Source organism: Ahaetulla prasina, chromosome 10, assembly GCF_028640845.1.
Source record: "Ahaetulla prasina isolate Xishuangbanna chromosome 10, ASM2864084v1, whole genome shotgun sequence".
In the NCBI taxonomy this organism is placed as follows: Eukaryota; Metazoa; Chordata; class Lepidosauria; order Squamata; family Colubridae; genus Ahaetulla; species Ahaetulla prasina.
The window spans coordinates 16170665-16197478 of NC_080548.1; the positions used below are offsets into that span (position 1 = coordinate 16170665).

The 26814-nt window shown below is 44.5% G+C and overlaps 1 protein-coding gene and 1 long non-coding RNA gene across 8 annotated transcripts in view; one reads left to right on the forward strand and one right to left on the reverse strand.

Annotated features, from left to right (window-relative positions):
- Nucleotides 1-412: 412 nt before the first annotated feature.
- Nucleotides 413-26814, reverse strand: part of AHDC1 (AT-hook DNA binding motif containing 1) — a 314317-nt gene continuing 287915 nt past the window's right edge. For 6 of the 7 annotated variants that reach the window (XM_058196357.1, XM_058196359.1, XM_058196362.1 and 3 more), the window contains one exon: nt 413-979. The gene's annotated coding sequence lies outside the window, so the exon portion shown is untranslated. Of the gene's footprint in view, nt 980-17878; nt 18742-26814 lie in introns of those variants that run through there. The other variant, XM_058196356.1, reaches the window with a different exon arrangement.
- LOC131204789 (uncharacterized) lies at nt 10721-16824 on the forward strand. Its single transcript, XR_009156640.1, has 3 exons — nt 10721-10789; nt 12453-12517; nt 14951-16824. It is a non-coding gene; the product is annotated as an uncharacterized LOC131204789 (long non-coding RNA).

A 26814-nucleotide genomic window follows, 5' to 3' on the forward strand; every position in this document is an offset into this window, starting at 1 on the left:
CCCCTCCCCTTCCTCAACGAAAGGGTGTTATTAGCTTGTCTATTTTTTTCCCTAGTTTTTTTTTGTTTTTTTAATACAAACTTGGGTCTTTGGGTGTGTCCTGCCAAAACAAAACAAAAACAACCCAAAACAAAATATTTTGTTTTTTAAAACTTCCCCCAAACAATAGAAAAGCAACTGAAAACTCTCAATGAGAAACCCATGCTGAAATTTGCACATCACAAAACCACAGCAGATGTACAGATGCAATATACAATTCACGATTTATAATAAAACATTATATACAATAAATAGGTTCTTGTTACTTTTTCTTTTTTTGTTTTGTCAATCTGCAAATAAGATTTCTCAGTGCATATCCGACACAATTAGCTTCTCTCCTGCTTTGACTCTCTGGCCGCCTTTTTTCTCTCTCTCTCTCTCTCTCTCTCCCCGTTATTATTTCTTTTTTTGTCTTCAAAAAAATTTCAGATTTTGAATGTATGTGTGTGTGTGTGTATGTATGAGAGAATACATCTTCATGGTGTTTGCGCTTTTGTAATTTTTCCTTTCTTTTTTTTCTTTTTTTTCACATTTTTGAAAAGTATTTACAATTGCTGGTTTTGTGCAGATAGAAAAAGCCCGTTTCCCTCGACCCTCCCGACCCTCCCTTCCTTGCTTCCGATGGAGAAGACATGCTTGCGAGCTTCTCCCAGTCAGATCCATCCGGTACTAAAGGGGGCAGAGAGGAGCAGTAACAGAGGAGCAGGGGCCACCCAGAGAGTGTGGGGGAGAGTGGCCCAAAAGGCAATGCAAGTCTTCTGTGGTCTTGCTGGAATCTCTTGGTCGGTGATGGTGGTGATGGCGATCTTCGCTGGTAGATCTCTCCTTGTCTTCCAGTCCATTCCAGCAAAGAAACAGGACACAAGGAGCCGGTCTGTTGCATGCTTATAACAAGGGGGTGGTGAGCAGACAGGAATCTTCTTCCTTTAGGTAACAGAAACTGAGAACAGAAACAAAGAAAGTTTACGGAGTGAAAATGGAGGCAGATGGTAGTAGCTGGAGAACAGCCTAAGGGAGAAGAACCACAGCTGGATAATGCAAATAAGGGACACAGATAGTGGACAATAACAAGAATGTCCTGCTTTTTATCTGCTAAACAAATAATTCCCTCACCAAGTCTGCATTGCTATTACTATTAATCTTCTCATCCTTCCTATCACCCATCTCCTCCCGCTTATGACTGTAACTTGTTGCTGTATCCTTACAGTTTATATTGATTGTCTCCTAGGATGATTTGATTGCTTATTTGTACCGTATGACTATCATTAAGTGTTGCACCTTATGATTCTTGACGAATGTATCTTTTCTTTTTAGGTACACTGAGAGCATATATGCATCAAAGACAAATTCCTTGTGTGTCCAATCACACTTGGCCAATAAACAATTCTAATCTAATCTAATCTTTTTCCAAATTAGGGTTGAAAATGCAATGTGGCTTTAGATTTATTTACTTGATTTAAAACATTTGTATAGCTGCTCATCTTATAAACAGGTCTGGGCGATCAAAAGATGATCTCTAAGAGCAATGCTTCTCAACTTTGGTCACCTGAAGATGACCCGATTCCCAGCACTCCCCAGCGAATAAGAGTTGGAGTTCACACACATCTTCAAGCGGCCCAGGTTGAGAAACACTCTCTAGAGCAGTTTTTCTCAACCTCAGCCGTTTTAAGACATGTGGACTTCAACACCCAGAATTCCCCAACCAGCCATGCTTCTTTCTGGGGGTTGAAATCCTCATGTCTTAAAGCAGCTGAGGTTGAGAAACACTGCTCTAAAGCAGGGGTCTCCAACCTTGGCAACTTTACGACTTGGGGACTTCAACTCCCAGAATTCCGCATGTGCTGACAGAGGAATTCTGGGAGTTGAAGTCCCCAAGTCGTAAAGTTGCCAAGGTTGGAGACCCCTACTCTAAAGTATATTGTCTGCAGCCTGTGTTCCTCCCATCGATGGCTCGAAATCTTGGCACCCACATGGTTTTTCCTGGTGTTTCTACTTAGTCGCAGTTCTCCAATGTTTTACACAGAGGCTTTTCCTAACCCTAATCTGATTCAGAAAAGGCTTCCAGGAGGGTCAGTCTAGCATCTTCCTGGCTGAGGAAATCTGAGTCCATAGATCTTAAAGTTGGACACCTTTGCATTAGATGTTCTGCAACTCATCATCCTGGGTTAAAGCACAAGGCTTACGGGCTTGTCTATGTGCTTGGCCTTATATGTCTTCCACGTGTACATGTGCAATATGGCTTTGCTGACTGCCAAATTGGTTGAAGTGGAGTGAGGAGGTTAGGTTGCTAATCTAAGACAACCTTAGATCTCAACTAGCAATTGGATAGTGTTGGATTGTGGTGTGGTCCACCAGCAGCCTGCGGAGCTGGCCGCAGAGTCAGACAGTGAGCAGGCTCGGGAGGACAATGGGCCAGTCCTGGAGTCAGGGGAAGGCCCGGATGAGAGCTCTGCGTCGGAGGCAGAGATGGGGCCAGGGCCATCTGGGAGCAATGCGCAAACTCTGGAGCCTCCAGAGGCAGACAGCTGAGAGGCAGAGGAACAGGAGAAGCCTGTTCCTAGTGCTCGCATGCAAAGAGCTGCCAGAAGGCAAAAGCAGCTAAAGCAAAAAGGATGACTCAGGAGTAAGGCCAGGAGATGATTGGCCCCTCCCATAAGGCTTAAAAGAGCAGCAAGGGTTTGGGTTCTTTGTAGGAAAGCAACGTTGCTACAATTGTTTCTTGTCAGCTTCTCCTGTTTCTGAACTTCGTGGGATTCTTGCCAAGAAAAGCCTTTGGCAGGGCGCCAAAGAAGACAAAGATTTGTGATAAGGCCTAAGGACTTTTTCTGAAGGACTTTGTTTTGGACTTAATTTGGACTAAGCTGGAAATGAAGTAATTCTCAGCTGTTCTAATAAAATATGTTTGTTTAGGGCTGATTGTGTCTGGTAATAACTACTTGGGCCTAGGTCACAACAGATTGAAGAAAAATAGCCTGGAACAATGACTCTCAGTGCCTTCTGAAGTTTTACCTATAAGCGTTGACGTGCACTCCTCTGTCTATAAATGGCAAACAGAGGTGCATGGATTAATTTCAGTCCATATCAACTTGCAAAATCAAACTGGCTCAATCAATCAATCAATACGAGAGAAAGGAAAGTTTCTTTTTCACATACACCAAAAGTTTTCTGCAGTATCTGAGTGATTCAGAGGGATCCTGGTCATTTTAGCTTTCCAGTCTGATCTGGAAAGTCAATTCCCTTCAGATGATTGATCACAGCGGGTTCAAACGAAATCCCCAATTTGAAATTTTGCATGGCCCTAAAATGCACTCAAGACAATAGACCTGATCAACTTTGCGCGGACTATGAAATGCGGGGGATTCTTCTGGTCTAGAAGAAAAACTTAAGGCCAGAAGAAGGACAAATTAGGGCACCCTGTTGCTAAACCCAACTCCCTTCAGCCCAGCCTCAATTGGGATTGGGGTGACAGCAATGGCACTTAGACTCATATACTGCTTCATAGGCCTCTCTAAGCAGTTTACAGAGTCAGCATATCGTTCCCAACAATCTGGGTCCTCATTTTACTGACCTCGGAAGGATGGAAGGCTGAGTCAACCTTGAGCCGGTCAGAATCAAACTCCTGACAGTGAGCAGTGAATTAGCCTGCAATACTGCATTCTAACCACTGCACCACCATGGCTCATGATGTGATGCTGACTACTATAAAGTAGCTTCTGGAAGGCAGAAGAACTTTTCTCCCACAAGATATTACATGTTTGGGCAAAGTAATGGCAAAAGGTCTCAAAAATTTACTGTCCAACTAATTTTGCCAGTGTCGCTAAAGTATCTTAACTGCAACTGCTTTCCTTGACACCCTCCTGGTGCGGTGCATGAAATAAAAAAAAAACAAAAACACAAACGTGTCTGGATCAGGCCTTTGTGAAGCCTACAAGGAGAACGACAGGTATTTTCTTGTCCAGCAACTGGTAGTGAAAGGTATTCTGGCTGGATTCACAGATTGCGCTGAGTCATGGTTTCTTTAACTGTAGCTTAATGAATAAGCCATAGCTGGTTTCATAAAGCACAATAAGCCCGTGATGGTGAACCTATGGCACGGGTGCCAGAAGTGGCACGCAGAGCCATCTCGTTGGACACGCGAGCCATCACCTGTTGCTCTTCCGGGTTCCGGCGAGCAGGCCAGCTGGTCTTCACACGTGCAGGAGCACTGGAACCCTAAGAGCAGCCGCCCGGTGTGCTTGTGCGCCAGAAACCAGAGACCAGGTGACGGGGGCCATGTGTGCGCCGGAAACTGTAAGATATCTTCCGGGTGCGCGCATACATGGGCGGCTACTCTTCCGGTTTCCGACACACGCATGCGCCCTGGCCAGCTGGTCTTCGTATGCGCATGTGCGCTAGAAACCAGAAGACGCATGCACACCGGACAGCAGCTCTTCCAGTTTCCGGTACACTCCCGTTTCGGCACTCGGTGCCGAAAAGATTCGCCAACACTGCACTAAGCCAAAAATAAACCACAGGATATTTTACCCTCCTCTTTGCCACCGGTACAAGATAGTTTGTCAGCCTTATGAGAATACTGACCATGCTGACTTAGAGCTTTTGGGAACTGGCAGCGAACAAAAAAACCCCAACAAGCTGATAAAGAAGAGAACTGAAATAGAACAGGTAAAGTGGTCTTCAGAGAAATATTGGAATATTGGGACTGGGTTTCTACAACATCCTCGATTAGGCTAAACCAGGGGTCAGCAACCTGCTGCTCTGGAGCTGCATGTGGCTCTTTCATCCCTCTGCTGCGGCTCCCTGTTGCTGGTCGGCTCCACAATTGATAGGGCTTTCGGTTAGGACAGGTAGAGGAAAAAGGCTGTCGCGCTAGGAGGAGACTCTATGGTGGGGGAAACAACTTCCAGTCGGCAGAGGAAAAAGGACACCGCGCTAGGAGGAGACTATGATGGGGGAACTGGACTTCTGGTCAGCTCCAGAATTGAATGGGGGCTTCCGGTTAGGAATTTTGTGGCTCTTTGAGTGTTAAGGTTGCTGACCTCTGGGCTAAACCATGATTAGAAGTTTCTTGGATAAGAAGCAAAACGTCTTCAAAGAAAAAACGGAAAGTCCAGTTGCCTCTTGAAAAAGCACCTTTGGGACAACCATGATTTTGTCGTTGGTACAGGTAGTCCTCGACTTACAACGGTTTGTTTAGTGACCACTTGAAGTTACAACGGCACTGAAAAAAGTGACTTATGACCATTTTTCACATTCACATTCAGCATCCCCCATGGTTACGTTAATTTACACTCAGATACTTGACAACTGACTCATATTTTTGACGATTGCGGTGTCCCGGAGTCATGTGATCCCTTTTGTGACCTACTGACAAGCAAAGTCAAGGGGGGGAAATGAGATTCGCTTAACAATTGTGTTACTAATTTAATGACTGCAGTGATTCACTTAACAAATATGGCAGAAAAAGTCATAAAAATTGGGCAAAATTCACTTAAGAAATTTCTCACTTAGCAACATAAATTTTGGGCTCAGTTTGTGGTTGTAAGTTGAGGATTACCTGTAGTTCCAACCTGTTATAGAAACATAGAAACCAAGTCTCTCCTTTTGAGAATAGGAGTCACTTCTGCTGTTATTATCTCAAAGTTGGATGACTACAATGGACTCTACTTAGGAGACCCTTGGAGACTCCATTTATCTGTTTTAGCATCAGTACACCTGCATTAGTGGCCAGTATGATTCTGGATAAAGCTGAAATCCTGGTTGTGACTTATGAAGCTTGGGTCCAGCGTACCCACAGGTCTACTTTCTCTAAACAGAGCCAGTTCCACCTGGTCAGTGATGATTTAAATCCCTTCTCTTGGGACGTTGGAGAAGCAAGAGACTTTAGGGCAGGGGTGAAATGCTCCCGGTTCAGACCGGATTGCCTGATCCGGTAGTGATGGCAGCGGGTTGTTTGGAGAACCAGCTCCCCCCCAGCTGAGCCACGTGATCATCAGAGGTTTTTTTTTACTTTTAAAAGCATTTTTTCTACAACCTCTTCTGCCAAAAAATGCTTTTAAAAAGGCTCCTCTGATGATCCCAGCTGAGTTGCCTGATCGTCAGAGGCTTTTTTTTCTTTTAAAGGCAAAAAATAAATGCTTTAAAAAGAAAAGAAAAACCTCTGACGATCAGGCAACTCAGCTGGGGTCGTCAGAGGAGCCTTTTAAAAGCATTTTTTGGCGGAAGAGGTTGTAGAAAAAATGCTTTTAAAAGCAAAAAATAAAATAAAAATGGCCGTGCCTACCCAATCACATTACCCACCACCACCAAGCCACGCCCACAGAATTGGTAGTAACAAATTTTACATTTCACCCCTGCTTTAGGGAGGTATTTTCTGGGTGGACCTATAACTAGAATACTATCTGAAGTCCAGTTGGTTCCTTAAACAGGAAGACTGATCATGTATTTAAATCAGGGCTCTCCAACTTTGTCAACTTTAAGACTTGTGGACTTCAACTCCCAGAGTTCCTCAGCCAGCAAAGCTGGGAGTTGAAGTCCACAAGTCTTAAAGTTGCCAAGGTTGGAGACCCCTGATTTAAAGTCCTATGCATGATCAGTCTGCATAATGCCCCTGACTTGTGCTGCTCTGAAGATACTTGTTGGGTTAATTTGTGCCCAGAATTTGTGGAACTACAGAACCATGAGAGGTAGAAATTCTGCGAGATCAACAAATAATAAAAAAAATGAATAAACAAACTGCAAGTTGATGATAGTTATTTGGGCATAGCATATAATGTGAATGCCAGAGTTTAATTTTTTTTAAGGGTTGAAGGTTTTAACCTATCGGGTAACCCAGCAATTGTGGGACTGAATCGACGCGCAGCACTAGTTGTACTACACAGGCCTTTCAGTCCAAGCAGAAGCAGACAAGAGCTTCTTTCAGGCTCTACGAACCAGACTTTGTAGTTTTCAGAGGCCGACCCACGTGGGGGATCAGGAGGCATAAAAATGCAGAGGCATGGAGCACTTAACCCTCCCGTGAAAAATGATGGAGGCCCTCAGGCAGAAGCAGCAGAGTGACAGGCGTCCTAGGGAGTCAAAGGATGAGGAGAACGGATGAGGAGAACGGAGGGATCAGTTGTCATAGAGACTGTGACGGAGGACAGCCTTGTTCAGCTTAATTAACATGGGAGAGCTGCAAAAGGTATGTGTTGGGAGAGCAAGAGGTTTAGAAGTGGCATCAAAATGGATGCCAGTAGGCAGCGGCGGGAGGAACGGCTGCCTTGATAATGTTCTGGGAAGACACGGAAGCCTCTTTTCCCAACTTTGCTTCTTAGATTAACCCACACTACCATTTCAAACTTTCTGGATCTTAGGCAGGCCCAAAGCCTGGCAAGAAGATGCAGATGAGGGCTGTGAAAATATCTACAGACCCCTCGCATCCTGGACATAAAATGTTTCAACTCCTACCCTCAAAACAGAGAATTGCACACCAGAACTACTAGACACACAGTTTTTTCTCGGATGCCATCACTCTGCTAAACAAATAATTCCCTCAACATTGTCAAACTATTTACTAAATCTGCACTACTATTAATCTTCTCATTGTTCCCACCACCCATCTCCTCCCACTTATGACTGCATGACTGTAACTTTGTTGCTTGCATCCTTACGATTTATATTGATATTGTTTCCTGATTGCTTATTTGTACCCTATGACTATCATTAAGTATTGTACCTTATGATTCTTGATGAAGGTATCTTTTCTTTTATGTACACTGAGAGCGTATGCACCAAAGACAAATTCCTTGTGTGTCCAATCACCCTTGGCCAATAAAAAAACAAAAATTCTAAAAAAAAGATGTACAGTAGATCAGGGGTGTCAAACTCAAGGCTGATCTGGCCCGCAGGGTGCTTAAATCTGCCCTGCGGGACCACCCTGGAAACAGTGAAGGACTGGCCCGTGGCCGTCCCGAGCTCCGTTTTTACTGGCAGAGGGTTGCAGGAGGCTGTTGCTGCTACAAACGGAGTTTGGGAGCCTGTTTTCTCTGGCAGAGCACTCAGGCTGCCACAGGCACCCCTAACATGAGGGACTTCAAGCTGGCCACGCCCACCCTGGCCACGCCCACTCCCCCCTCCAAGATCAAACACAACCCTGATGTGGCCATCAATGAAACTGAATTTGACACCCCTGATGTAGACTGACAGGTGATCTCACACTACACTCAAGATGAATGAGCTGCATATAGAAGAGACCAGTGAAAGCATGGTTCTGTTACCAGATAATCTGCCTCACGATATATCAACAGAAGGGATGGATAAAGGGTGGTGAGAAACTTATATAAATTAGGTTCTCCTTATCACACTAAACAGGTTTTCCATCCCAAGCTGGGTGCCCTGAACAGTAGTCATGCTGGCTTGAATTCTGGCAGTTCATTGACAGATCTGAAGGGCCTCTCAGATCATGAAAACCCTTCATTGCTGTAATACAGTTTCCTTTTCATCTACTGTGTTTCCCCGAAAATAAGACCGGCTCTTATATTAATTTTTGCTCCAAAAGACGCATTAGGCCTGATTTTCTGGTTAGGTCTTATTTTTGGTGAAATACGGTACTAAATGACTCCATCTGGCTGACAATCTTAACTGGGGCTTATTTTTGGGGGTGGGGTGGGGAGGTAAGGCTTATATTACGAGCATCCTGAAAAATCATGCTAGGACTTATTTTCCGGCTGGGTCTTATTTTCGAGGAAACAGGGTATTTAGTGTTGTATGAAACAAGAGGCAGTGGTTCCTAAACCTTGGCTTACAGCTTTGCGTATTGTATAAACCAGGGGTAGTCAACCTTTTTATACCTACCGCCCGTTTTTGTATCTCTGTTAGTAGTAGAATTTTCTAACCGCCCACTGGTTCCATAGTAACACGCCATGTATCATCGTCTGTGCATGCCTCTCGCGCATCATGGGTTGGGTTTGGGGGGGGGGCGCCGGCTACCAGCTCTGCTTGTCTGTTACAGCTGGGTGGTGTGGGGGGAGATGTGCGAGCTATTCTGGGATGAGGCTCTTTTGTTTGCAGTTGCACTATAGTGCCATTTAGTTTCACTTAGGTAAGGTGAACTAAATTTATGGACAGGCGATAGAAATGGTATATTTTCAGAAATTTAAATTGACATGTGGAATTTTATGAAAACCTAATGAAAATGTTTTTAAATAATGCTATGAATTTTTTTAAAAAAATCAATTAAATTAAAAAAAAGGAAAGTGCTTCAGTATCAGACAAAACCCCTACCGCCCACCATGAAAACTGGAACGCCCACTAGTGGATGGTAGGGACCAGGTTGACTACCACTGGTATAAACCGTAGCCAACTGTGGTTAATTTAACTCCGTTGAATCAGAACAGGGCTTTGTGCAGTTTTCCCAGGAAGCCACAGTTTGAATGATTTGCTGAGAGACTGAACTCGGCAATCTGGCTTCTGGATTGGATTTTGAGAATCGGTATTTATGGACTCCTGCCAACTCCCATACCTTGGCAACATGCCTAGATCTTTTGTATTTGGCTTCCTAGTCCTGAGCCTCTTGCTACCTGTGGAGACAGGAGCCTCTCCCAGTGGCTTTGAACTCTCCGTACAGAGGACCTTCTACCATAAACCATGCCTTGTTATTACCCACAGCTGCACCTTGTAAGGCGCCATCATGGATAGTTGACAAGTTATTGGAGCTTGGTTCACCCAACATGCTAATTCACAACCAGAAACTGAACAGTTGGTTCTGAACATTATGGCTTAGTACAGCTTTCTCCTTAATCCAGTCTTTCCCAACCTTAACCATTTTAAGAAAGGTGGACTTCAACTCCCAGAGTAGCCCCAGCCTGGTTGGGACCTTCTGGGAGTCCAACTCTACCTTTGTTAAAATGGTTAATCTTGGAAAACACTGCCCTAATTCACATGCTTTTTGGAAGACATAAATTCTGCTCCCCGTTATGGGCACGTATTTTACTTATTCCGAGTCAATAAAGCTGGTGGTGGTAACCATTTATATGGGTTGGACTAAGCCAGGGGTCTGCAAACTTGGCTCTTTTAAGACTTGTGGAATTCAAGTCCCAGAGTTCCTCAGCCAGCAAAGCTCACTCTGGTGATACTGCACCACATATGAAGCCATGAAATACATTTTACAAATCCCAATAGTGGGTTGAATGTAATGCATTATGCCAAAGCCAAACTACATCTTGCTTAAGCAGAATACTTCACCCTGACTTTTATTACCGATACGGGGCCGTTATATGGCTGGATTCACATGGCATCCTAAACTCAAACCCCTGCCCCCCAAAATGATGGCTTAAGACTGCTAGATAACCCGGGCAACTATGACTGCTCATTTGCCTTACACTGACTGACAGAAGCTCTTTTTGAGTTTCAGGCAGGAATTTTCCAGCTCTCCCTGACTTGTTGTCTCTCTTGGCTCTAGAGGAGAAATCAAGCAAAACAGCAACAACAACAACAACAACAACAACAACAACAAAGGGCTAGAGAGAAGCAGAAGAGAATCTGCCTAACAGACTTCTGATATTTTGGAGCAGGGGTCTCCAACCTTGGCAACTTTTAAGCCTGGAGGACTTCAACTCCCAGAATCCCTCAGCCAGCAAAGCTGGCTGGGTGATTCTAGGAGTTGAAGTCCTCCAGGCTTAAAAGTTGCCAAGGTTGGAGACCCCTGTTCTGGAGCACGCATGTGTACCTCTGCATCTTTGCGATCACCAGAGCCACGAGTTAAGCACAATCGGTATGTAAAAATAACTCCAAGTAAGTTCCTAACTGGAAAATAATAAAGATGGATCCTTTATTAGACCTGGTGAGAGATTTTGTGGTATAAATAGGTTTAGAGCTACAGGCAAGAGGAAGGGCAAACTTTGCAGAGCCCACGCACTGGTGGCCTTTGCAGCACAAATATGAGTGCTTTCTAGATGTCTGGAGAAAATTACAGAAGCCTTGAAAGGAAAGGGAATACCAGCTGTGGGCTGTAAGGTTCCAGTTTTTCTCAAGGTCCTTCCTGTTAAAATTCTGAGGATCTCTTAGCTTCCCATTAGGTAGGCAGAGGCAGGGAAAGATGGAATGAGGGATGAAGATAAGCGGTCAAGACGACTACAGCCCAGTCTTCTCTGACCTGTGCGACTCTCACATCTTCCTCCTGCAATCTGAATCTCAACACCTCTCGGTGCTAACCAATATGGCCAAAAGCAGTGGTGAAATCCAATTTTTTTTAAACTATCGGTTCTGTGGGCGTGGCTTGGTGGGCGTGGCAGGGGAAGGATATTGCAAAATCTCCATTCCCTCCCCACTCCTGGGGGAGGGATATTGCAAAATCTCCATTCCCACCACACTCATGGGGGAAGGATATTGCAAAATCTCCATTCCCACCCCACTCCTGGGGGAAGGATACTGCAAAATCCCCATTCCCTCCCAACTCCTGGGAGAAACATATTGCAAAATCCCCATTCCCTCCCCATTCTGGGGCCAGCCAGAGGTGGTATTTGCCGGTTCTCCGAACTGCTCAAAATTTCGGCTACCGGTTCTCCAGAACCTGTCAGAACGTGCTAGATTGAAGGCAAATGGCTCACAGATTTGCCCAAGACAAAAGATATCCTGTGCAAAAAAGATACCCAGTCTGCCCGGGAGAACTGGCCTGAATTCTCTCTGTGACTTGCTAATTCTGTTGCCTTAACAGAAGATGCAAATTAAATGAGGAACACATTTGCTTATTTACTGCCACGAGGGACCACAGATCTTATGCAAGATACCAAATCCCTCGCTCCGTGACCACCAGGAATCTGAGTCAGCAGCCTCTCCTCTGGCCTTTTGAGATTTCACTAGGCAGTGATCAGCCCACATACTTCCAGACAAATGTTTGTAGCCTTGAGGGATGTGCAAACTTGGTTCTTTTAAAAAAAAAAAAAGTGGGGGAAAGAAATTTTCCAGAAGCTGAATTCTGGGAAAAAGCCATCGCTCATCAGCGGAAACATGCTTTGCATTCAGACAGTCCTTGGTTTTCTTGTCCTTGCCATCTCCATCCAGAGAAGGCTGAAAGAGAGAGACACACAGTGCTGCTAGGAAGCGCTGTTAAAGCTGCAGTGGCAGAGCAAAGTGAGCTCCAAGGACGGCCCAGGCAAGTTGGCTTTCTTTGTGGCAACACCTTTCCATCTGGGGCTTTTTCCCCCCAAGGGTGGGCGGGAATCTGGGTTCACCTGAAAACTGATTGGGGCCAGAGAGGTGAAGTGCACACCAGATTCGATAGCAAGGGCTGAATTCAGCAGCACAGCAGACATCTAGCAAAGGCAGGGAGTGCCAGGTACATCTGACGAAAGGATCATTAATCAACGATGAGAAGACTTTAACAGAAAGGAAGAAGTAGGGCTGTTAACAGAATGCTCTCTCTCTCTTTCTCTCAGGGGTGCACACAGGCAATCTTGGGCAAGCTGAACCCAATATATCTTCTTATTCAGAACAAGCAGTGGTGGGTTTTATATTTTTTTACTACCGGTTCTGTGGGTGTGGCATGGTGGGCGTGGTGTGGCTTGGTGGGCGTGGCAGAGGAAGGATACTGTAAAATCTCAATTCCCTCCCCAATCCAGGGGAAGGATACTGCAAATTCCCCATTTCCTCCCGATCAGCTGGGACTCGGGAGGCAGAGAATAGATGGAGGCGGGGCCAGTCAGAATTTTTACTACCAGTTCTCCGAACTACTCAAAATTTCCGCTACCGGTTCTCCAGAACTGGTCAGGACCTGCCGAAACTGACTTCTGAGAACAAGGTAGCATCATGAACTCAGTAGGTTATGGTTACCAGGAGTTGTTCATTCATCAATTAAGTGCCTTTGTCTCCTGCTTCTCATGATCCAAAATCCCAAAGCGCTTTCTTCATAGCATCTCTCCAGCATGAAAACCGAGCCAAGACCATGAAGAACCAGTAAAAATTAGAATAAACCCATCCCATTAATATATAAGTATCAAGGGGAGACCTACGGACAAAGAGGAGTTTTGCTTTTTTTAAAGATGCCTAAAATGCATCAACGCTAAGGCCCCAAAACACACTTCCTCTTGAGCCCACCCAGCATTAAACATTAAATGATTTCCCCAACGTTTGTCATCCTTCCCTCTTTGCGTTTCCTTTTAGCATGTTGTCGGTTTTTAAAGCACAGCTATTGGGGATTCATTCCAGGGGCCAGAAGCTAAGCATTATTAGAGCACCTGCTGGCTGGCCTCACGCTTTGGGGGATGCTAGACTACATCCTTCCTGCATTCCCCCAGAGGGGGTGGGATTCGCTCGGAGTGCTAGTGCCACACAGCTGGAGGGCCCCACCTCAGTACATCTGCATTAAAGAAGTACCCAAGCTGATCTGGCTCCTTCCCTCCCTCCCTCCCTCCTTCCCTCCTTTCCCCGTGAATGGATTTAAATGAGCATTTAATGTGACTTTAATATGGCTGTTTCAGTATGCTAATCCATTATCGATTGATTGTTAAAAAAAGAGAGAAGCTCCTTCTCCGAAATGGAACAAGCCGGTGAGAAACAAACCTGGCATGCAATTAGTGCCAAATTACCCAGCCCCTGATGGCTTTGAGTACATCCTGATTAAAGCTAAAAAACACAGGAGGAAAGGGGACAAAATCCAGACAGGCATCTGCACTCCAGGAAAAAAGGCCTTCTGATGGTGGGGGGGAAAGGGGGGAAGAGAGGGGGAGGGTGTGTGTATGCACATGGTGGAACAACCTAATCAAGAGGATTAAAGGCACAGGTGCATACTTCGGTATAGTGCAGCCAGAAAACTCACAGGCACAAACAATGAAACAAGGACAAGGTCTGCAGAGCTGAGTGGAGCAGGAATTCAGAGTGACTAGAGAGGTTGGAAGAGAACAAAAGACGCTATCAATTTGCTGGGAGGGATATAAATACATCTGCATGGTGCTCTCCTGATCCAGCAAGCCTGGGGGGGGGAACAGCAGGATTGGAGTTAAGCATCCATTAGACACATCTAGCATGACCAAGAGCCAAAGGTCACACCACGCAGCAATAGCATCTGGAAGACCAGTTTCCCCACTTTTAGGGAACCGAGTTTAGCCCAAAGTTCGTATAGGGCGACCAATTTTGGTCACCATACTACGAAAAAGATGTTGAGGCTTTGGGGAAAAAAATTCAGAGAAGAGCAACTAAGATGATCAAAGGCCTGGAGATTAAACCATATGAAGAACGGCTACAGGTTTGCAGTCTAGTCTAAGGAAGAGAGGAATTAGAGGTGACATGATAGCAGCATTCCAGTATTTGAGGGGCTGCCACAAAGAAGAGGGTGGGTGGGTGTCAAATTATTCTCCAAAGCACCAGAGGGCAGGACAAGAAACAATGGTTGGAAACTGATCAAAGAGAGAAGCAACCTGGAATTAAAGGAGAAACTTCCAAACAATGAGGATCATTAACCAGTGGAACAGCTTGCCTCCAGAAATCATGGGCACCCCATCACTAGAGGTTTTTAAGAAGAGCCTAGAGAGACACTTATCTGAAATGGTACAGGTTCTTCTGCTTGAACAGGGGGGCTGGACTAGATGACCTATGAGGTCCCTTCCAGCTCATTCATTCTATTCTATTCAAGTGGAGGTTCTGAAGGAGTCGAAGGATAGACCACAGGTGGTCCTTCAACCATCTCAACTAGGGCAACTGAGGAGGAAGGAAAACGGAGTTTCCCAATCAGCAATAATCCCTGCAGCAAAGAAATATCTTCAGGACTCAGTGAATTGGAGGCTCATCCAGACAGGCATCAATTAGCTCTACCGAAACTTTGATCTGGGTCTTGATGCTGCATCTGGAATTGCAACACGCCCTCTCTGTTTTGTGGGATTAACTGCGCTGCTTTGATACACACATTCCGTTCAGTTCTTTCCATGTTGTTTATTCACAGGATTTGTATGCTGCCCAACACTCAAGGTTGTTTCCAGGAAGTTTACAGTAAAAAAAGAAAGGAAAAAACCCCACCCCAAATTAAAGAAGATTCAAGCAGATGATTTTGGTTTGGTTCCCTTATTGGACTAAAAGAGATCAGAACCAGCTGAATATACTGTATGTATATATATATATATATATATTTACTGCTCAGCCAAATCCAAGCAAACCACAATGTTTAAGGAAACATGTGAAAACAGCTTAAAGCAAAACAAGGATACTCAAAAGCACCTTGGAAGGGATTCCTCAGTTATTTATTCAAATAATAATAATAATAGTAATGATGATGATGATGATGTCATCAGGGCACTTGGTACCTTGTCCAAGAATTTTATAAGATACATCAACAAATTGCAGCTTCCTGCAATAACACCAGCAGAACTGCAAAAAACTGAGCTACTTGGAACATCACACATCTTAAGAAGGTACTTGGTTGATACCTAGGACGCTGGCAGCAACCCGTATCAACCATTAGCACCAGTCAATGATATTTGTGATGCCTTTTTGAATGTTCAGTTGACTTGAGTTTCATGTTTAATGAATAAAATAATAATAATAATAACAATGCTCAAAGTAGTGGACACCTATAAGTAAAACCCAAATCTATCACGAAAACATAGATTTAAAAACAACAACTAAACAATCGTTTGCAATCATTTTTATGATTATTTATTGGGTGTCCAGTGGGACTGAAGACAGTGTAAATCAGGTCTTTAATCCTCCTAGCATCATTGAACATATATACCTTAGGCCAAGTCTAGAAGGTCCATGGACTGCTTTGGCCAACATTCAAGGCAGTGCACATGTCATAGAAAGTCATAAAACAGGACCCCTGAAAAAGGAACAATAGGTGCCAGAATCATTACATGAACAAGATTTATTTGTGTGGGGGGGGGGGCAAAGGAAGCAGGTGCTTCCATTCATATTAACATTGGCCTATACAAACCTCCCTACTTTTTGCTGACAATAATCTACACAACCTAGGGCAATTTTTTGAGTGGGAGGATATTTCTGTGGTAGAGCATCCTGTTTGCTTTGCAAAATATTCTAAGTTTAATGCAACAGCGTCTTCAGGTAGATTTGGAAAAGCTACTTCTGAAACTTTGGAGAGCCATTGGCGTTCAGAAACTTTGTGTCGCATGCTAAGCCAAGATTTTAGTTCAACAGCGCTTTCTTGAATAAACCTCAGATGATGATCTGGTTAACCCATAAGCCATTTGATTTTACAAATTGACAGGCATTGGGCTCACTCAACAGATCAAGCCTACCATGAAAAAACAAACAAAAAACCTACTTAGCGCAATGTGTGAATCCAGCTGGTGTGCAGTTTGACATAGCACGGCAGCTTGCTCCATTTCCTTTCCAAGTTCTGGGTGCAGAAGCTGGCTAGTGCATCATGGGAGCTGGGAGGGGACCAGGAATGGAACGGCTGCTCCCACAGTGATCCATGGAAACAAAGAGTGGTTTGATCACTTGATGGCAAAATACATGATGACTGACACCAAAGTGGTTGTCTTAATTCCTTGTGCAATTGATGCATAACCGAGAGAATGAGTTTGTCTATAAAGCAGGCAGGAGTGTCTGGTTTTTTTCCCAATAGCACAAGGCAAAAAGGAACATTTCAGTAATAAAGCTATGAGCAGCCGGTGCATCAATCAACAAGTTCCTAGATTATTATTATTATTTACTTTATTCATGAAACATGAAACTCAGTCAACTGAACATTCAAAAAGGCATCACAAATACCATTGACTGGTATGGTTGATATGGGTTGCTGCCAGTGTCCTAGGTATCAACCAAGTACCTTCTTAAGATGTACGATGTTATAAGTAGTGCAGCTTTTTGCAGTTCTGCTGGTGTTATTGCAGGAAGTTGTTGTTGTTATTATTATTATTATTATTATTATTATTATTATTATTATTATTATTATTATTTTGCAACGTTGGAGTTTTTAAAGTGCTTCACAGCAGTTTTGCTCAGAGGTTACGAGAGCATCTATCAACAAGTTTCTAGTCCTTTTAGCAGAGGCGATAGGAAGAACAGGTAGCACAGGGAAGTGGCCAACCGCAAAAGACAAATCAACCACCTGCCCACCTTGGAATGGGAAATGATGCTGAGGAAAGAGCAAGGAGGGCTGGAGTCACAAAATTACTTACTGGGAGAAGGTGGTCTCCGAGATAGATTCATAGACTTGTAAAATCTTCTGGGCTCCCCAAAGAAATTAAGCAACAAAGTTTTTTTTCTTTTCTTTTCTTTTCTTTTTTTTTGTAAAGGAAAAAAAAAAAGGCAAACCAAGCAACCAACCACTGGGAAGAAAAAAAAAAAGAATTAAAGAAATCTGCAAAAAAATAAAATAAATAAAAGGCGGGAGATATAAGGGAAAGGAGGAAGAGATGACGAAGGAAGAGAATGCCCAGTCTTCAGTCTTCCTTGATGAGTTTTCATTGGCGTTCAGAGATCACAACAGTTTTCCCTCCCCAACACCTTCCGTCCCACCATTTAAAAATAAAAAATAAAAAAGCAAAAATGAATGTCCCCTTCGCTCTGGCAGTCCTTGGTTTCTGTCCGTTGCTTTCTGGAGTGCTTCTCGCCTGGATGCTGCAGGTGGGTGGGTGGATGGGTGGGTGGGAGGCATGGCAGCCTCCACTTGGCCACTTGACTTAGGCATCTGCAAGGATTTTCAATTGTCTTTTTGCTGGGCTGTTGGTTGAGAGAGCTCCTGACAGTCTGCTTCAAAAACCGCCCCCCCCCTTCCTGGTGCCATTATCAAAGCAAGCAAGTTTATTGATTTTTTTTCATCATATTTTCTTTTTTCCCCTCTTTCCGTCTTTGTTTTTAAAGAGAGGGGTGGGTGTTCGCCTCTGTCTCCCTTCCCCTCCTTCTTCTCTTTCTTTTTCTCTTTTCTTTTTTTTGTAAAGGAAAAAAAAAAAGGCAAACCAAGCAAGCAACCACTGGGAAGAAAAAAAAAAAAGAATTAACGAAATCTGCAAAAAAATAAAATAAATAAAAGGCGGGAGATATAAGGGAAAGGAGGAAGAGATGACGAAGGAAGAGAATGCCCAGTCTTCAGTCTTCCTTGATGAGTTTTCATTGGCGTTCAGAGATCACAACAGTTTTCCCTCCCCAACACCTTCCGTCCCACCATTTAAAAATAAAAAATAAAAAAGCAAAAATGAATGTCCCCTTCGCTCTGGCAGTCCTTGGTTTCTGTCCGTTGCTTTCTGGAGTGCTTCTCGCTTGGATGCTGCAGGTGGGTGGGTGGATGGGTGGGAGGCATGGCAGCCTCCACTTGGCCACTTGACTTAGGCATCTGCAAGGATTTTCAATTGTCTTTTTGCTGGGCTGTTGGTTGAGAGAGCTCCTGACAGTCTGCTTCAAAAACTGCCCCCCCCCCTTCCTGGTGCCATTATCAAAGAAAGCAAGTTTATTGATTTTTTTTCATCATATTTTCTTTTTTTTCCCCCTTTCCGTCTTTGTTTTTAAAGAGAGGGGTGGGTGTTCGCCTCTGTCTCCCTTCCCCTCCTTCTTCTCTTTCTTTTTCTCTTTTCTTTTTTGTTTTTTTTGTTTTCTTAGAAAAAAAAAGCAAATGAACCAACCAAAAAAAACGAGCGAACAAACAAGAAGATTTTTTTTGTCCTACATATGTGCGTGTGTGTGTGTGCGTGTGTGGTGGGGTTTTGTTTTGTTTTGGATTTCCATTAAATACAGAACTTGAAAAGTGTTCCAGAGAAAAGTGCTGCTAAAGTAGCTCTGAAAGAGATTGAGAGAGAGAGAGAGAGAGAAAGAGAGAAGGGAGGGGAGGAAAAAAACAGAAAGAAACATTGATCAAAACACAGCCCACTCTTGGCAGGGCTCAAGTATTCATTTTGGTGCATGGAACCCAAGAGGCTCATTGTCTTTTTGTCTAACAAAACCTTTCTCTGGAATCTACAATTTAAGAAACCCGGTAAAAAGCACCTACTAAATATTTCGATGCTTATTTAGGCTTTCCTTTATTTATTTATTTTTTTAGGATAGAAGATGGCTGGTTCGCCGTTCATGCCTATCGGTATTTTTTTTTTTTCCTTGAACACTCATTGGCATTGCTTAATTTTAATCAAGGACCGGTTTGCCTGAACCGGATAGAACCAACTGAATACCACCAGTCGCCCCCGCGGGCCAGATCTAAGCACTCCGCAGGCTGGATCCGGCCCCCAGGCCTTGAGTTTGACACCCATGGTCTAACACACAATTGTTTTGGTTGTTAAATGTGCAGACATTTTCTTTTTAAAGCTGTGTGCATCTGTGTGAACCCACAAGACAGGAACATGAGAGAAGTATTGGGGGGGGGGGATGAGACAAAAAAAACCCACTGGACAGAGCTTGGGTTGCTGCTAATTTGACTTTTTTTTTTTGAACACACCCTTGGGCCTCTGGTGGCTCAGACTGCTAAGACAGTCTGTTATTAACAGCAGCTGCCTGCAATTACTGCAGGTTCTAGTCCCACCAGGCCCAAGGTTGACTCAGCCTTCCATCCTTTATAAGGTAGGTAAAATGAGGACCCGGATTGTTGGGGGCAATAAGTTGACTTTGTATATAATATACAAATGGATGAAGACTATTGCTTGACATAGTGTAAGCCGCCCTGAGTCTTTGGAGAAGGGCGGGATATAAATGCAAATTTTCTAGGGGCCTCTGGTGGCTCAGACTGCTAAGACAGTCTGTTATTAACAGCAGCTGCTTGCAATTACTGCAGGTTCTAGTCCCACCAGGCCCAAGGTTGACTCAGCCTTCCATCCTTTATAAGGTAGGTAAAATGAGGACCCAGATTGTTGGGGGCAATAAGTTGACTTTATATATAATATACAAATGGATGAAGACTATTGCTTTACATAGTGTAAGCCGCCCTGAGTCTTCGGAGAAGGGCGGGATATAAATGCAAATTTAAAAAAAAGGGAACGTCTGAATGCTTGTCCTAAGAAAAAAAGATATTCTCCCTTCTCTTCCAGCGGTGCCATTGCCTACAGTGGGAGTGATAAACTTGTGACCCTCCAGATGTTGCTGAAAAACAACAACTCTCCGTCATCCCTGCCAGAGATGAAAAATTTTGGGACCTATAGATCAACAACACCTAGAAATGACCAGGTCCTTTATCTCTGCTGCAGGGCAAAACGGTGACATGAAGACACCACACCGTTTCACTGCAAACAGCCACTGAAGTGAAGGGCAACCAGCATAATGCATGTGGAACAACAGTTTAAAATTATTATTCGTAGAGTAAACAATATTCATGGACAGAAAAGAACGGAGACATTACTTCTGGAAATGTCCGCTGGAATGATGGGTTTCAGATTATCCTTTGCGTATTTAAACACACACGAAGACCTAAACTAGGATACATCGGAGGGGATGGTACAGGTCAGTGATGATTAACTGAGTGTCGAAACGAGCGTGCTGGAGCGCGGGAACCCAGAAGAGAGCAGCCGTCCGGTGCGCATGTGCATGATGGAACCTGGAAGAGGAGCTGGCGACAGCGCACGTGCCCACAGAGACAGCTGTGCATGCCACCTCTGGCACGCGTGCCACCGGTTCGCCATCGCGGGTACAGGTAATCCTCATCTTATATTAGTTTAGTGGCCGTTCAAAGTTACAATGGCACTGAAAAAAAGTGACAACCGGTCCTCGCTTTCACGACCATTGTGGTGCGCCCATGATCACGTGCTCAAAATTTGGCTGCTTTACAATGATTGCAGCTCCCGTTGGAGAAAATTCAAATTTTTTCACATGGATTTGATGATTGTTAAAAAATTTAAAATTGGGGTGGGGGGTGGAATAAACTTTTATTTCCATTTTTTTTGAGGAAAATGGACAATTTATTATAGTCTTAATCAACTTAAGTTTTGAATGTGGGAATTCTTTTTACACTTGGAAGAAGTCAGATGTCATTCTTTGTATATATTTGTGTTTCCCTTTCTTTTTCTTTCTACCATTTCAAACTTCTATCCCTAGTTTTTTTTTTTTTACACTTAATTTTTTTCTCTTGATTGTTAGTCAAAGTGGTTTTCTTATGCGTATGCTCTGTAAAATCTAAGAAGATTATTTGACAAACAATGAATGCAGCTTCCCAGGGCCATGTGATCGCCATTTGCAACCTACCAGCTTCCAACAAGCAAAGTCAATGCGGGAATACAGATTTATTTGACGACCGCATGGTTCATTTAACAACTGCAGTGATTTGCATAACAACCTGGGCAAAAAAGGATGTAAAATCGGATCCCAGTCATGGAACAACCACCTTGCTTAACAACAGGAATTCTGCTGCCAGTTGTGGCTGTAAGTTGAGGACTACCTGTACAGCTATCTCTAGGCCAGGGGTCTCCAACCTTGGCAACTTTAAGCCTTGGCGGACTTCAACTCCCAGAATTCCCCAGCCAGATTTGCTGGCTGGGGAATTCTGGGAGTTGAAGTCCACCAGGCTTAAAGTTGCCAAGGCTGGAGACCCCTGCTCTAGTTTAAGACTGTAGGAAGGGCATTATCTTTTCTTCTGCATATCCTTTCCCAATTAAAAATAACACAAAGGAAAATTAAACAGGCAAAGGAAACCCTTGGATCATCAGATCTTATCATGTCGTTTAAAAACATATGAAGAACGGTTGCAGGAACTGGGTACGGCCAGTCTAGAGAGAAGAAGGACTAGGGGTGACATGACAGAAGTATTCCAGTATTTGAGGGGCTGCCACAAAGAAGAATGGGTCAACTTATTTTCCAAAGCACCAGAAGGCAAAAGACAAGAAACAATGGATGGAAACCAATCAAGGAGAGAAGCAACCTGGAATTAAGGAGAAATTTCCTAATAGTGAGAACAATTAACCAGGGGAACCTTAGAAATTGTAGATCACTGGAGGTTTTTAAGAAAAGAGTGGACAGCCACCTGCCTGAAATGGCATAGGGTCTCCTGTTTGAGCAGGGAGGTGGATCTTCATCTTCAAAGTCCCTTCCAGCTCTATTCTGATTTTTTAATTCTGTAGTGTTAGTGAACCATCACCCCATCTATGAATTGTGCTCACCACCAACTCAGTCTGTAATGTTTTGTAATTTTTCAAAAGGCTACTGGCCTTTGTTTTTTCCTTGAAGATGTTTTGCTTCTCATCCAAGAAGCTTCTTCAGTTTGTCTTCAAGGAAATAAACAAAAACAAAAGTCCAGCTGTCTTTTGAAAAAGTATTTTTGGGACAACCATGACCTGGATGATTGAGAATCTCCACAGACATCAGTCCATAATAAATGCTTCAAGGTCTTATTTGCTGGTTTGCCTAGCTGCAGTCCTTTCCCGTGGCCTTTATCGACACAAATTGCTCTAATTAATTTTTATTAGCTTCCCGATTCTAATTCCTGGGACCAGAACGTCATGTCCTTCAGAGTGAGGAATAGCCTGAGTGTTGTGGTCCGCCAGCAGCCTGTGGAGCTGGCAATGGAGTTTGACAGCGATGAGGGTGAGGAAGACTGAGGGCTCTGCGTCAGAGGCAGAGGTGGGGCCAGGGCCATCGGGGAGTGAGGTACAGACTCCAGAGCCTCCAGAAGCTGACAGTAGTGAGGCAGAGGAACAGGAGGAGCCTGTTCCTAATGCATGCATTAGAACAGCTGCCAGAACGTAAGAGCAGCTCAAGCAAAGAGGATGACTTGGGAGTAGGGCCAGGAGATGATTGGCCCCTCCCATAAGGCTTAAAAGACCAGCAATGGCGTTTGGGCTTTGCCTGAAAATAATGTTGATAGCTTCGTCTTCTTGCATTTATTTTGTATTGGTATCTTCTGAACTTTTGCCAAGAAAGTCCTTTGGCAGCTTGCCTAATTGGACCAAAGTTGGTGATAGGGCTGGGGAATTTGTATTGGGAGGAATTTGCTTTAATTTAGTTGAACTACGCTGAGAATGAAGTAATTCTCAGCTGTTCGAATAAAGTTTTTTATTTTTACACTGACTGAGTTTTCTATTATCTACTGGGGCCTGGGTCCCAACAAGTCTAACAGGATGTATCTATATGTCCGTCGCTTGCTTGTATGGGGATGGATGCATTTCAGTTTAATATCCCCCTTTTCTACACATTGGGTACTACTCACAGCATCTCCCTGGCCAATCTGGACATACTAGAGAACAGAATTGTTCACGAAACTCAAAAGCCCTGGTTGAAGGAGAAAGCCTTGATCTGAGGATGGAAAGAGCGAAAGATAAATACAACTCCCAAGGGAAGCTATTCCAGAGCTTGGGAGTGACAGGGATCTCAAGAGATTTGGAAGCGAAACCTTTTGTCTCTCACTCTGCGTGTTTGGAATCTTGAAGAGGTGTGTATCCTGCTATTTCAGAGCTCCCGAACTAGCTATCAGGAGATAATCTGTCCCGTCCCCCCGCACACTAAATATGAATTTACTTGTTTTATTTTTTATTTTTCAACGCCTATCCTGCCTTTCTGCATATGACCCCTTTAGGTGGCTAATAAAAGTAATGATGGATACAGAAATACAATACAGCCAAATAACTTGTTTACAGACAGCTAATCTCAACCCCGAAACTTAGTTAACAGCTGGAACCTCTGAACTGGAAGAGCTGGATGGAGGGCATCCAAACGAGGAGCCAAAAATTCATAACCTCTTTCCCTGGTGGGTCTTCCTAGTAGTAGCTGGAACTTATTTCTGAAGCAGAAAAGAGGTCACGAGGACTAGATAGGCACATGGAGGCTGAGGATCACGCACAGGGTTTAGATTAGGTGTGAAATGTTCCCGGTTCAGACCGGATTGCCCGATCCGGTAGCGATGGCGGCGGGTGTTTCGGAGAACTGGTAGCAACAAAATTTACATTTCACCATTCACATTTATCTTTCTACTCCCCTCCCTCCTTTTAGGGATGTGTAAAAATTATAGCAAAACACAGCTACCACTGGTGACGTTCACACCATGCTAAGTGGGATGAGGGTTTATAAACTACTAAGTCTTGGTGTGTCAGCCCTGAAGCTGACCCGACTGAAGCCATCTTGGAGCTTTTGTTTTGCTGGAGCTGAGGGAGCTGAGAGACGGGGAGGGGGGGATTTGAGATAGTTGGGACTTTGTAGCCAAAATAAAATACTTGGGAACCAAGGACATTCTCACACCTGGTCAGGGGAAGGAGGAGCGGTGTCACCAGGCAACCAGACAGAGCTGTGTCGTGTCCCACTCCTCCGCTGATGGCCGGGTCAGGGAAATCCGAATCAGGCTTGCCTCTGCAGCTCTGCCCAAAGTCCTAGCAAAGTCCTCAGAGCAGGCAGGAGACCAGAAAGTGACTTCAGCAAGATAAGTTCGACTTTGCCTGACTCAGAGACTGCCAGAAAGCAGATCCTTTATATAGGCCATGGGGTGTGGCTCCATGACTCAGCACTCATTAAGGCCTGCCCCTCCCTTCTGTTGCCTCCGCCTATCCAGTCTTCTGATGCGAGGGTCACTCCAATCAGCAGCTGTTGGAAATAAACTTTCCTCAGGCTCACATGCTGTGGAGGAGGGGGAGGGGTCTAGCTGCTCCGTTTGCCTGGGCATGGAGCCAGGGCTGGGGCCAGGGGGTGCTCCCTCCTCTGCAGCCTGCTTGGGCATGGAGCCAGGGCTGGGACCGGGAGGTGCCCCCTCCTCTTCAGCTTGTCTGGGCATGGAGCCAGGACTGGGGCCGGGAGGCATACATTCCTCCGTGTTCGGGAGCAGATAAGAAGGCCCCGGCTGCTGTGAGAGCGGGCAAGACACAACAAGCTGTGACTGGAATATGTGACTGATTGTTTTGAGGTGGTGAAAAACTTTTGCTTTTAATTAGGTGAAAACCGCGGGAACCTTCAGAGTCGGTTTTCACCAGATCTGTGGCAATATGATATATCCAATAAAGCTATTCTTTGAGGACTCTACCTGCCTTACAGTTTTGCTTGCTATGGGTCTATTACTTGGAACCCTGACATTAAACCGACTCTACAATGGGTTTGGGCAAAACACTCAAACAGTGACGTAAATTCCAGTTGAGCACAAGATACGAACCCAGTCACTACTTCTATTCCAGAATACAGGTAGTCTTCCAACTTATGGCCATTTGTTCAGGGACTGTTCAAAGGGATGGTGGTGCTGAATGAAGGGACTTATACAACTGGCCCCCAGAGTTACAATGGTTGAAGCATCACATGGTCAAAATCCAGGCACTTGGTAGCCCGCCTGCATTTACAACCACAGAAGTACTTCAGTCCCCCACCACCACCTGGTGATCTTCCCCCTATCTATACCTTTTGACCCCCTGTGCTTCACAGCTCATCATCCTAGTTGAATTCTGCTGCCAGCCTGTCCCTTCGCAAGGCAACTGGCTGGTTGTGCAAGGCTTTCTTCCCAAGGTCTTGGATGGCAGTTTCCTCGCGAGACTTGGAGAAGATGGCTGCACAGGGCCAGCAGCTACGGTGCTCCAAGAAGCTCCTGAGCTGCAGTGTGGCAAGCAACCTCATAGTTGCATGGTTCTGGGGTTGTTTGCCATCCCATAAGGCAGTGTGCAGAGCAGCCAAAAGGGCACAGATGGGGAGAGATAGGCAAGGAGGGAGAGTTGAACAGGAGGTAGTCCTTTAGCTTGTATAGCAGAAGGACAGACAGAACCTGGAGGCAGCGTCAAGAGAGGAATCAGGTGATCTGGTCCGAACCGGGAGCATTTCACCCCTGACCAGATTCACTTAGGAACCGTGTTACTCACTTTTAACAACAGCAAGCAGCGGCTTGCTTAACAACTGTGGCAAGAAAGGTTGTAAAACGGGGCAAACCTCACCACTGTCTTGCTTAGCAATGGAAATTTAGGGATCGATCGTGGTTGTAAGTCAATGACTGTATAAGCATGAGCAATAAATCATTTTAACTGGAACTTAATAGGGGGGCCTGATTCTTTGTGCCTGACACGTTACCCAGGCTCAGCACTGAGAGGTACCAAGCTTGCAATGGCCTGGATTAGACTGCATTCACAGCTAAACTGGTGGGATTCATTTAACAATGGAACAGTGCCTGCCACGATTTTCATCACTAAGTGATGTGGTCAAATGATGTCACGCTTTACGATTGCATTGTTTAGCAATGGAAATTCTTGTCCCAATTCTGGTCATAAATGGAGGACTACCTTTAAAATGGTAAAGGTAAAGGTTCCCCTCGCACATATGTGCTAGTCGTTCCCGACTCTAGGGGGAGGGGCTCATCTCTGTTTCAAAGCCAAAGAGCCAGCGCTATCCGAAGACGTCTCCGTGGTCATGTGGCCGGCATGACAAAATGCCAAAGGCGCACAGAAGGCTGTTACCTTCCCAGCAAAGGTGGTCCCTATTTTTCTACTTGCATTTTTTAACGTGCTTTCAAACTGTTAGGTTAGCAGAAAGTGGGACAAGTAACGGAGCTCACCCCGTCACAAGGCACTAGGGATTCGAACTGCTGAACTGCTGACCTTTCAATTGACACTACCTTTAAATATATAGGATGGTGGGAAAAGTAGAAGAAGGATGAGAAGGGTAGGAAGGATTAAGGAAGGGAGTGGCGGCCAAGCAGGCCTGATTGAGCATAATTTGAGTATAGGATCGATTGTTGGATAAGTGATTGTACTGTACACTGGTCAAATTGTGGGAATTATTATGGAAAATAAAAAAAATTTGCCCGGAAGGAAAAAAAAAAAGACTTGTAGACTTCAACTCCCAGAATTCCTCAGCCAGCAAAGCTTAAAAAAAAAAAAAAAAAAGCTCAGCCCCTGAGCTAAAATGTGGGGCGAAAGGTTTGTGATTCAGAGATTACACGAGCAATCTTTGGAAAGAATATTGCTAAACTCTTTGTGGTCCCAT